The following is a 7836-nucleotide window of genomic DNA, read 5'->3' as shown; positions in this document are numbered from 1 at the left end:
GGCAGTCCTTTATCTTGTTCCTAACCAGGAGGAATCTGGCCTAGTAATGGTGTACTGTTTCCCCGGGCTCTTGCCGAATTTGGGATAGATCCCTTATATTTGGGTGGGCGGGTGGATTTAAATCCGGAACCTCGCCCGATCTAAGACTCAAGGGCCAAGAAATTTCCGAACTCGAAAGCTTGTTTTATTGGACGTTATTCAATGAATCAGGCCTACTGCCTGACTTTAGGTTCAGGGCTTGGGCGACGTCCTCCCCTCCGCGGATGTCCGGCTTGGAGGGATCAGGAATTCGGACACATCTGGTCCTTAGGATGGGCGAAGATTCGCCGCGTTGTTCCTCCACCACTTCAACATGGTGGGTTACCTGGGGAGAGTCAATCTCTCTCTGATCGGGTTTAAGCCCAATCTGGCCGTAATCTGTAGCGACTCCCAGGGCGCCGATGCGATCCAAGAGCTCGTTTAGGGAAGAGAGCTCCATTGGATCTAACTGCTCGGCAAGTTCCGAGATGATATGGAGATTGCTTTCGATGACCCGAGAGGTCATCGTCGGCGTGGCGGCCGAACAGGCAGTCATCAAAAATTGCCTAGCCGGAGAGTTTGGCCGAAAGCCAAAGCTCCTTTAGCAACAGCGCCGTCTTTAAAGACGGGGTGCGGCATCCTTCCTAACGGTGACGACACAGAGGAACTCTCAATCAAAGTACCAATGTCGGTGTCAAAACCGGCGGATCTCGGGTAGGGGGTCCCGAACTATGCGTCTAGGCGGATGGTAACAGGAGACAAGGGACACGATGTTTTTACCCAGGTTCGGGCCCTGTCGATGGAGGTAAAACCCTACTCCTGCTTGATTAATATTGATGATATGGGTAGTACAAGAGTAGATCTACCACGAGATCAGAGAGGCTAAACCCTAGAAGCTAGCCTCTGGTATGATTGTTGTTCGTCCGACGGACTAAAGCTCTTTGGTTTATATAGACACCGGAGAGGGCTAGGGTTACATAGAGTCGGTTACAATGGGAGGAGATCTTCATATCATATCGCCAAGCTTGCCTTCCACGCCAAGGAAAGTCCTATCCGGACACGGGACAAAGTCTTCAATCTTGTATCTTCATAGTCCGGGAGTCCGACCAAAGGTCATAGTTCGGCTATCCGGACACCTCCTAATCCAGGACTCCCTCAAAAGGCCTTTGCCATCCGCCAGGCATGCCTTTGCCGTCAGCCATGGCAGACGGCAAACTGTCTGATTACTGTAGTGGTGGTTTGAATTGACAACTGAAGTTCTAATACTTCACTACAAAAAAATACACTTCCGTGATGATACGTGTTTGTCATAGTAGGTCGCATTTTTTGTCATGCATGTACATCCATGAAAAATTTATGACAGAATCAAGATAGTCATACCTGTGCTGTCGTAGAAGTGTTCCATGACATTACCAAAATTATCATCACGGAAGTGTCCACTTCCATGATGATAAATCCCGCGTCACAGAACTGCTTTCGTCAAGGGTGACCGACACGTGGCATCCACCGTAATGGAACGTCGTTAAGCTATCGGGTCGGGTTTTGGATCCGATAACCTGTTAACAGCCCCGACCAATGGGGATTTTCCACGTGTAAAATCAGCATTGGCTGGAGGAAACACGTGTCGGCTCACCGTTGGGACAGATGTCATCCGCTCATTGGACCGAAGGCGCCTATGATACGGCGACACGTGGCACGGCCCAACAAAGGCCCATTCCTGTGAAAAGGCTGGCCCGTTTGACTTGGTCAAAAGGTGGCGGGCCGGCCCACGGAAAGCATGTTAACGACCTGTTCGCATATAGCCCATTTACAGCCCGCTAACCCAGGGCCCATTACGCCCTATCTGAATTAGGCCCAGTAGCGTCATCTGGGTCGTCCAATATGATTCAGCCCGTTTTAACTTCTGGCCCGTGTGTGGCCCATGACTTCTATAGGCCCATATGAGGACCTCTGTAACTCTTGGCCCATTAACGACCCGTGGTGAAACTGGCCCGTAATGAACAGTGTATCACTTTATACCCATTAACGGCCTGTTATTCCATTGGGCCGTTTCCAGCCCAAGTTATCTTTCGGCCTTCTCAGGGCCCATTGATTCTTGGGCTCATTTGCAGCATTCGGTTACGTACGGCTCGTTATTGTCATTTTCTGCTTGTGGGCCAAATTCAAGCCGTCGTTACAGTCGGCCCGTTTCCGGTCCGTTAATACGTTGGGCCATTTTCATGTCAAAAAAACCCGTTGGGCTGTTTTCATAGAGTTATCAAATACGGCCTATTAACGGCCCGTTATGGTCCACGAATAGTATGGCCCATGATTGGCGAAATGATGATACGCCCCATAGAAGGCCCATGGATCCTATGGCCCGTATGAGGCCCATGGATAGTATGGCCCATAGAAGGCCCATGGACCCTAAGGCCCGTAGAAGGCCCATTGATCCCTAAGGCCCGTATAGAAGGCCCATTGATCCCTAAGGCCCGTATAGAAGGCCGATGGGTCCTACGGCCCGTATAGAAGGCCAATGCTCCTACGGCTGAACGAAGGCCCATGGATCATACGGCCTGCAGGAGGCCCATGGTTACAACAGTCCGTGTGTTGCCATGATAATTTTGGCCTAGTTACCAAAAATAGGCTATTGTGGCCACTAGAAAAACACAGAAAAAGAACTGCAGTGACTACAAGCAAACAACTAAACAATACAATAAGGAAATAAATAAGCAAGCAATTAAGGCTAGCCTATTACCGCTATTACACATATTACATCCACTGGGCATCAAAGTTCGCCACCAGTGCAAATATAGGGAACAAAGCAGCATAGTACATACACTTGGCCGTCAAAATTGGCCACCAGTGCAAATAAATGTGGTAGCAAAACAAGAGCATAAGTGAAACAACTTCAGAAGATCTCAAGAAACATTATCCTGGGTATCCACTGTGCTGGCAATAAGCTTAGCAAGCTGATTAGCTTTGTCCTGTTTGGCGCTAAAATCCTCCTCCAACGCTTGCTGTTGCACCAGAAAGTATGCATCTGAATGCTCCAGGGACTTCCGCAGTCCTTCTGCTTCTTGTTGCAGCACAGTTGATCGATGTCTTTCAGCTTGTAGTTGAGACTCAAGAAACCGAACTGATTTAGACAGTGAGTTTGAATAGCTTGTGCAAGCGGTAGTGGCCAGTAACTCGAACACTAAACCAACACAGGACTTTGGGGTTGTCTCGCTGTCTTCAAGATAGTCTTCCTTAGCTATTTTATCAGCTTTGTTGGAGACCAACAAGGATGTGTCACTATCCTGAACCTTATCTGCATTACTTCCTTTACCATTGCTTAATAAGGCACTCTTCCCCAATATTCTGTCAGCATTCTAAAAGAAGAAACAAGCAGACACATAACAAGTTCAGCATGTACCAGTATATGAAACTCATTTCGGTGAACCAATTCATTAGTAAGGTGGACAGGATTAAACTACCAAGTCTTCTATTGCCAAGTACTAGTACATAATAAAAGCATCAAACAAACATATATCTATGTCCTATGGTCACTGCATTGTCTTGCCAAATCAAAATAGAGACACGGTTTAAATCATATCAGTTCAAGACAAAGCAGCAGTGAAAGAATACAAAGCATGGGAAACTACACGACACAACAAGATTTTAGATGGGTACCACGGGTCTACATGTACAAAAACACTATTGGCTCTGTTGTGATGCTAGTAATGTGCATGATATTAAAGTCAACTATATACACAATTGAAATTGAAATCAAAAGAGCTATTGAAGAGCAAACCTGTTAAAGAAACATGCGTGAACATACCTGCCGTCCCATTGGAGTTTCGATTGGATCCTTCAATTTAAAAATAAGTTTGTATGAGTAAATACAATGATACAAGAGCAAAGCAATCATAGTTAAAAAAGGTGCGCCTAAGCGAGCGCTTAAGCGCGCCTAGGCTCTAGGCGTTGGCAAAACGCATTGTGCATAACTACGCTTAATCTATGCATAACTGCGCATAAGCATGCGCTTTGGTCAGTAAAGTGCAAGGAGGTGGCAAAACGCACAATTAACACCTAGCACTTTTTTGAACTATGATAGCACTGGAATCTTAAATTAGAATAGTTGTTCTTCAGGTTTAGTCACTTGTTCTACATGCACAGAGTACAGTAAGACGCAAGAATATAATACTTAAAAATAGAAAATGAGCTCATAGACCTTACCACATTCTTGGTTCGGGACCAGTACAGAACAAGGCGTTCCCAGTCATCATCTAGTAAATGTGTCTCAGGAGAACGTAAGGGAATTTGATGAGTTTCTTTGCCGGTGAAGTACGTTTTCTTCAGGTAATTCCGATACTACCACCAAGCATTCTTGAAGATAGCAGAGGTATTAGCACAGGTTACCTCATTCTGAGTTTCCAAATCGGTCCTTCTCTATAGAGAAAAATGGGAAAATTTGTTGTATTATAACCATCATGGAGGTAGGATGTATGGGACGAAGCAAAGTAATTGCCATGAATAACATTACTTACACATAACTCCTGGACAAACACCTGCAACTGGCATTTTCCTTCATCTTTAGTATAATATTTCCAAGATGGGAAGATACACACATACAATTTAACAACATCAAATGTGATAGATGCTAAACTACGACTGGCTGGTTGTGCTTCCTCCACGGGAATAGGCGTACTAACTGGTGGAGCTGGGTTCGCCGTGATAGTACTGGCCCTTTGGGCACTGGAGCTGCCTTACTAACTGCTCTTGTTTGGGAGATCTGTGGTGGAGATGGTGATGTGTCAACAGGAACTGGGTTACTATCGGCTGGGGTTGGGGTTAGATTGGGTGAAGCTGGTTGTCTATCCATCGCAGTAGGGGTACAATCTGCGAGAGTTTGGGTTATGTGTGGTAGGGCTGGTTCTTGTGCATGTACAACCGGGGTGCTATCTCCACCAATAGGTAGAACTGTTTTATTTGAAGACCGTGTTTTTATTCAACTAGATACTGGCATCACCCGCTCCAATTCAAATGGCTGATAAACAGGAAACATAGTTGAATGTATAGACATTGTATGAGAGATAGATGCAATAGATAGTGTGGAAAAAAGAGGGCATGAAATAGTTGACATGTATATTGTTTAACTAAAACGGATAGCATGACATAATTTCACATATATGATGTCTATCTAAACCGGATAGCATAGCATAACATAATTCAAAGATATGATGAATAACAAAACAGGATCGCATGACATAATTCACCTACATGTTATCTAAGTAATCAGGATCGCATCATTTAATTCACATATGTGATTTATATGCTAAACAGAGGGCATTCGATATGATGTCTGAACTAAGAACATGGTGTTGAATATTGTGTATATGATGTCTAAACTATGCAATGCAAGACACCGTACGCATGATATGAGCAGTATAACCGTGCCAAGTTAGAGCATACACCTCAGTAGGGGAATAGGACTGGTCATCTGTCTCTGAATCCATCTCTGAGGAGCTATCGGGACCCAACAAGAGATATGCTTTGACAGGTAGCATTGTCTGCTCTGAAGGCCTTGTTTTCGCTCCAGATTTTTCCATCTCCCACCCAAATGGCTGATTCACAGGAAGAGTAGTTTAATGTACAAACATTGTCGACAAATGGAAATGTAATGAAGAAAAGGATGGGCAAGATATCATTCAAATATATGATGCCTGGTTAAATAGGATGGCATTGCACATTTCACATATATTATGGTTGGCTAAAAGACATGAGACTGCATAATTCCCATATATGATATAGAAACTAAATAGGTGGCATTACAGAACATGTCTAAACTAAGCAGATGACATATATGATGTCAAAAGTAGGCACTGCAAGGCAACATATGCATGATATGACTAACATCATCATGCCAAGGTAGAGAAAACACCTTGGGGGGTAAATAGGAGTGGTCAGCGGCGTCTGAATCCGCCTCAGAATAGATATCTTCCTCTGGATTACAATCTGGAGAGGGGTGGGGAGGGTTTGCCATTGAACCCACCATGGAGCGATGTCTGCATGACATTGTATTGCAGCGCAAAACTCTTCTCTTTTTATCTACATGTTCAGCATGACTGTGTACAATATCTGACATGCATACGAAAAAATATGGTGAGATTATGTAAGGAGAGCATGCAGAAATTTAGAGTGATGGTAACAACCAGTGGATGGATCCAAAAATAACGATAGAAGGCTGATGATTGCTTTAAATTAATAAAAAGACAGATGGTGATTGTTTTACTATTTGTTTCCCACCCAAGATGAACAACATAGGCATACCCTAGGTGAACCAGATATTAGACAGACATACTATTCATTGCTGCCTCGATATGTGCCCCACAACTAATTTAGAACTCAAGTTTGAACATGAATTTGGACCTGAGTTGGGAGTCCAAGAGCTGAACAGGATGATAAAGTACCAGGTAAGTTTAAGCAATGCATAACATAAGCAGAAACAAAAGAGTGCGACCTCTCTTGTGGATCCGTGTACTCCTTAGGTTCATCTGCTGAGTCGATGATGGTGATGCCATTGGGGTGCGTGCCGGCGGCAGGGAAGGAGATCTGAGGCGGCGAAAGACGGTCAGGAGTCGTGATGTCTGGTTTGGTGGATGCTTCCGTCGATGGAGCAGCTCAGGTGAGGTGGACGACGTCGCGGCAGGAGCAGGACAAACCACACAAATTTCCCTTCGACACGTACATGTAACTGAAGTAATTATATAAGGGCTCATTTGGCTTGCATGATTCTTAAAACGCAGGGATAGGAAAAACACCAGAATAGGATAGGAAAATGCACATGGTAAACAGAGCATTTGTAAACACAGGATTTCTATCAACTTGGGTGTTTGGTTTACAGGAATTGGAAGAGGAGAGGAATGCAAAGAAACATGGCCAAAACAAAGAGAAACCATATGAAAGCGTGTATAGTTAGAATGTTATTCTGGCACTAATGCACTTGGTCTTGTTTTCATGCATAGTATTTTGAAAAGTAGGTCCAGGTGGAAGTTTTGCTTCATTCCTTTCAACAAAATGCATGAATAATTGAATAGTAGAGTGCCATTGGAAAATTCCCTATTGCTATGTTTTTCCGTTGAACCAAAATAGCCTTAATGGATCGATGTGAATGTATAGTAATAAGTGACGCAACAAGTGTACAACCTCTTTGCCGTAGCCATGTCGACCTCAGCATCATTGGGTTGGTCGCTAAAGCAGTTGAGGCAGAGGTGGCTGTCGGAGGTGTGGAGGAAGATCTAAGGAATCTGTAGACGGCGTCCAGGGCATTGCTCTGTTGTGATGGATCGTTCTGTCGTTGGAGCAGCTCCGGTGAGCCGTCAGACGTCAAGGCTGAAGTAGCACAAGACAGACATCGTCAATCTCAAGTGGGATTCTAATAGCATCTCCAATAGATGATGAAAAATGGATGTAAAATTAACATCACCATAAACCACCTGACTACAACAGATGAGGTAAAAACTGTTGACTCTGAACTTAACAATTGAAACTGAAATTAACTGTGGAATTTGAATGCTACTACCGAAACTGAACGCAATGGTAGCAGAGATACACTTGACATGTAGTTTAGGGAGGGCCTGCAGTTCATTTTCAACCTGCACACCCTTGAGCCGTCTGCCACCACCGGCCGAACCGCCGGCCCCAGCGCTGCCTCGCCGCCCCGAAACAACTCGCCACTGCCACCCTGGCCAGCCCTCTAGGCCCCCCCTCCCCACCCTGAACCCTAAGATAGATAGTGGTGTACCTCTCCGGCGAGCCCCCGTCCCTACTGCGGGTGGTTCTTCCTTAACTCCG

The sequence above is a fragment of the Triticum dicoccoides genome, chromosome 5B (assembly GCF_002162155.2).
Source record: "Triticum dicoccoides isolate Atlit2015 ecotype Zavitan chromosome 5B, WEW_v2.0, whole genome shotgun sequence".
In the NCBI taxonomy this organism is placed as follows: Eukaryota; Viridiplantae; Streptophyta; class Magnoliopsida; order Poales; family Poaceae; genus Triticum; species Triticum dicoccoides.
This window is presented reverse-complemented; position numbering follows the sequence as displayed.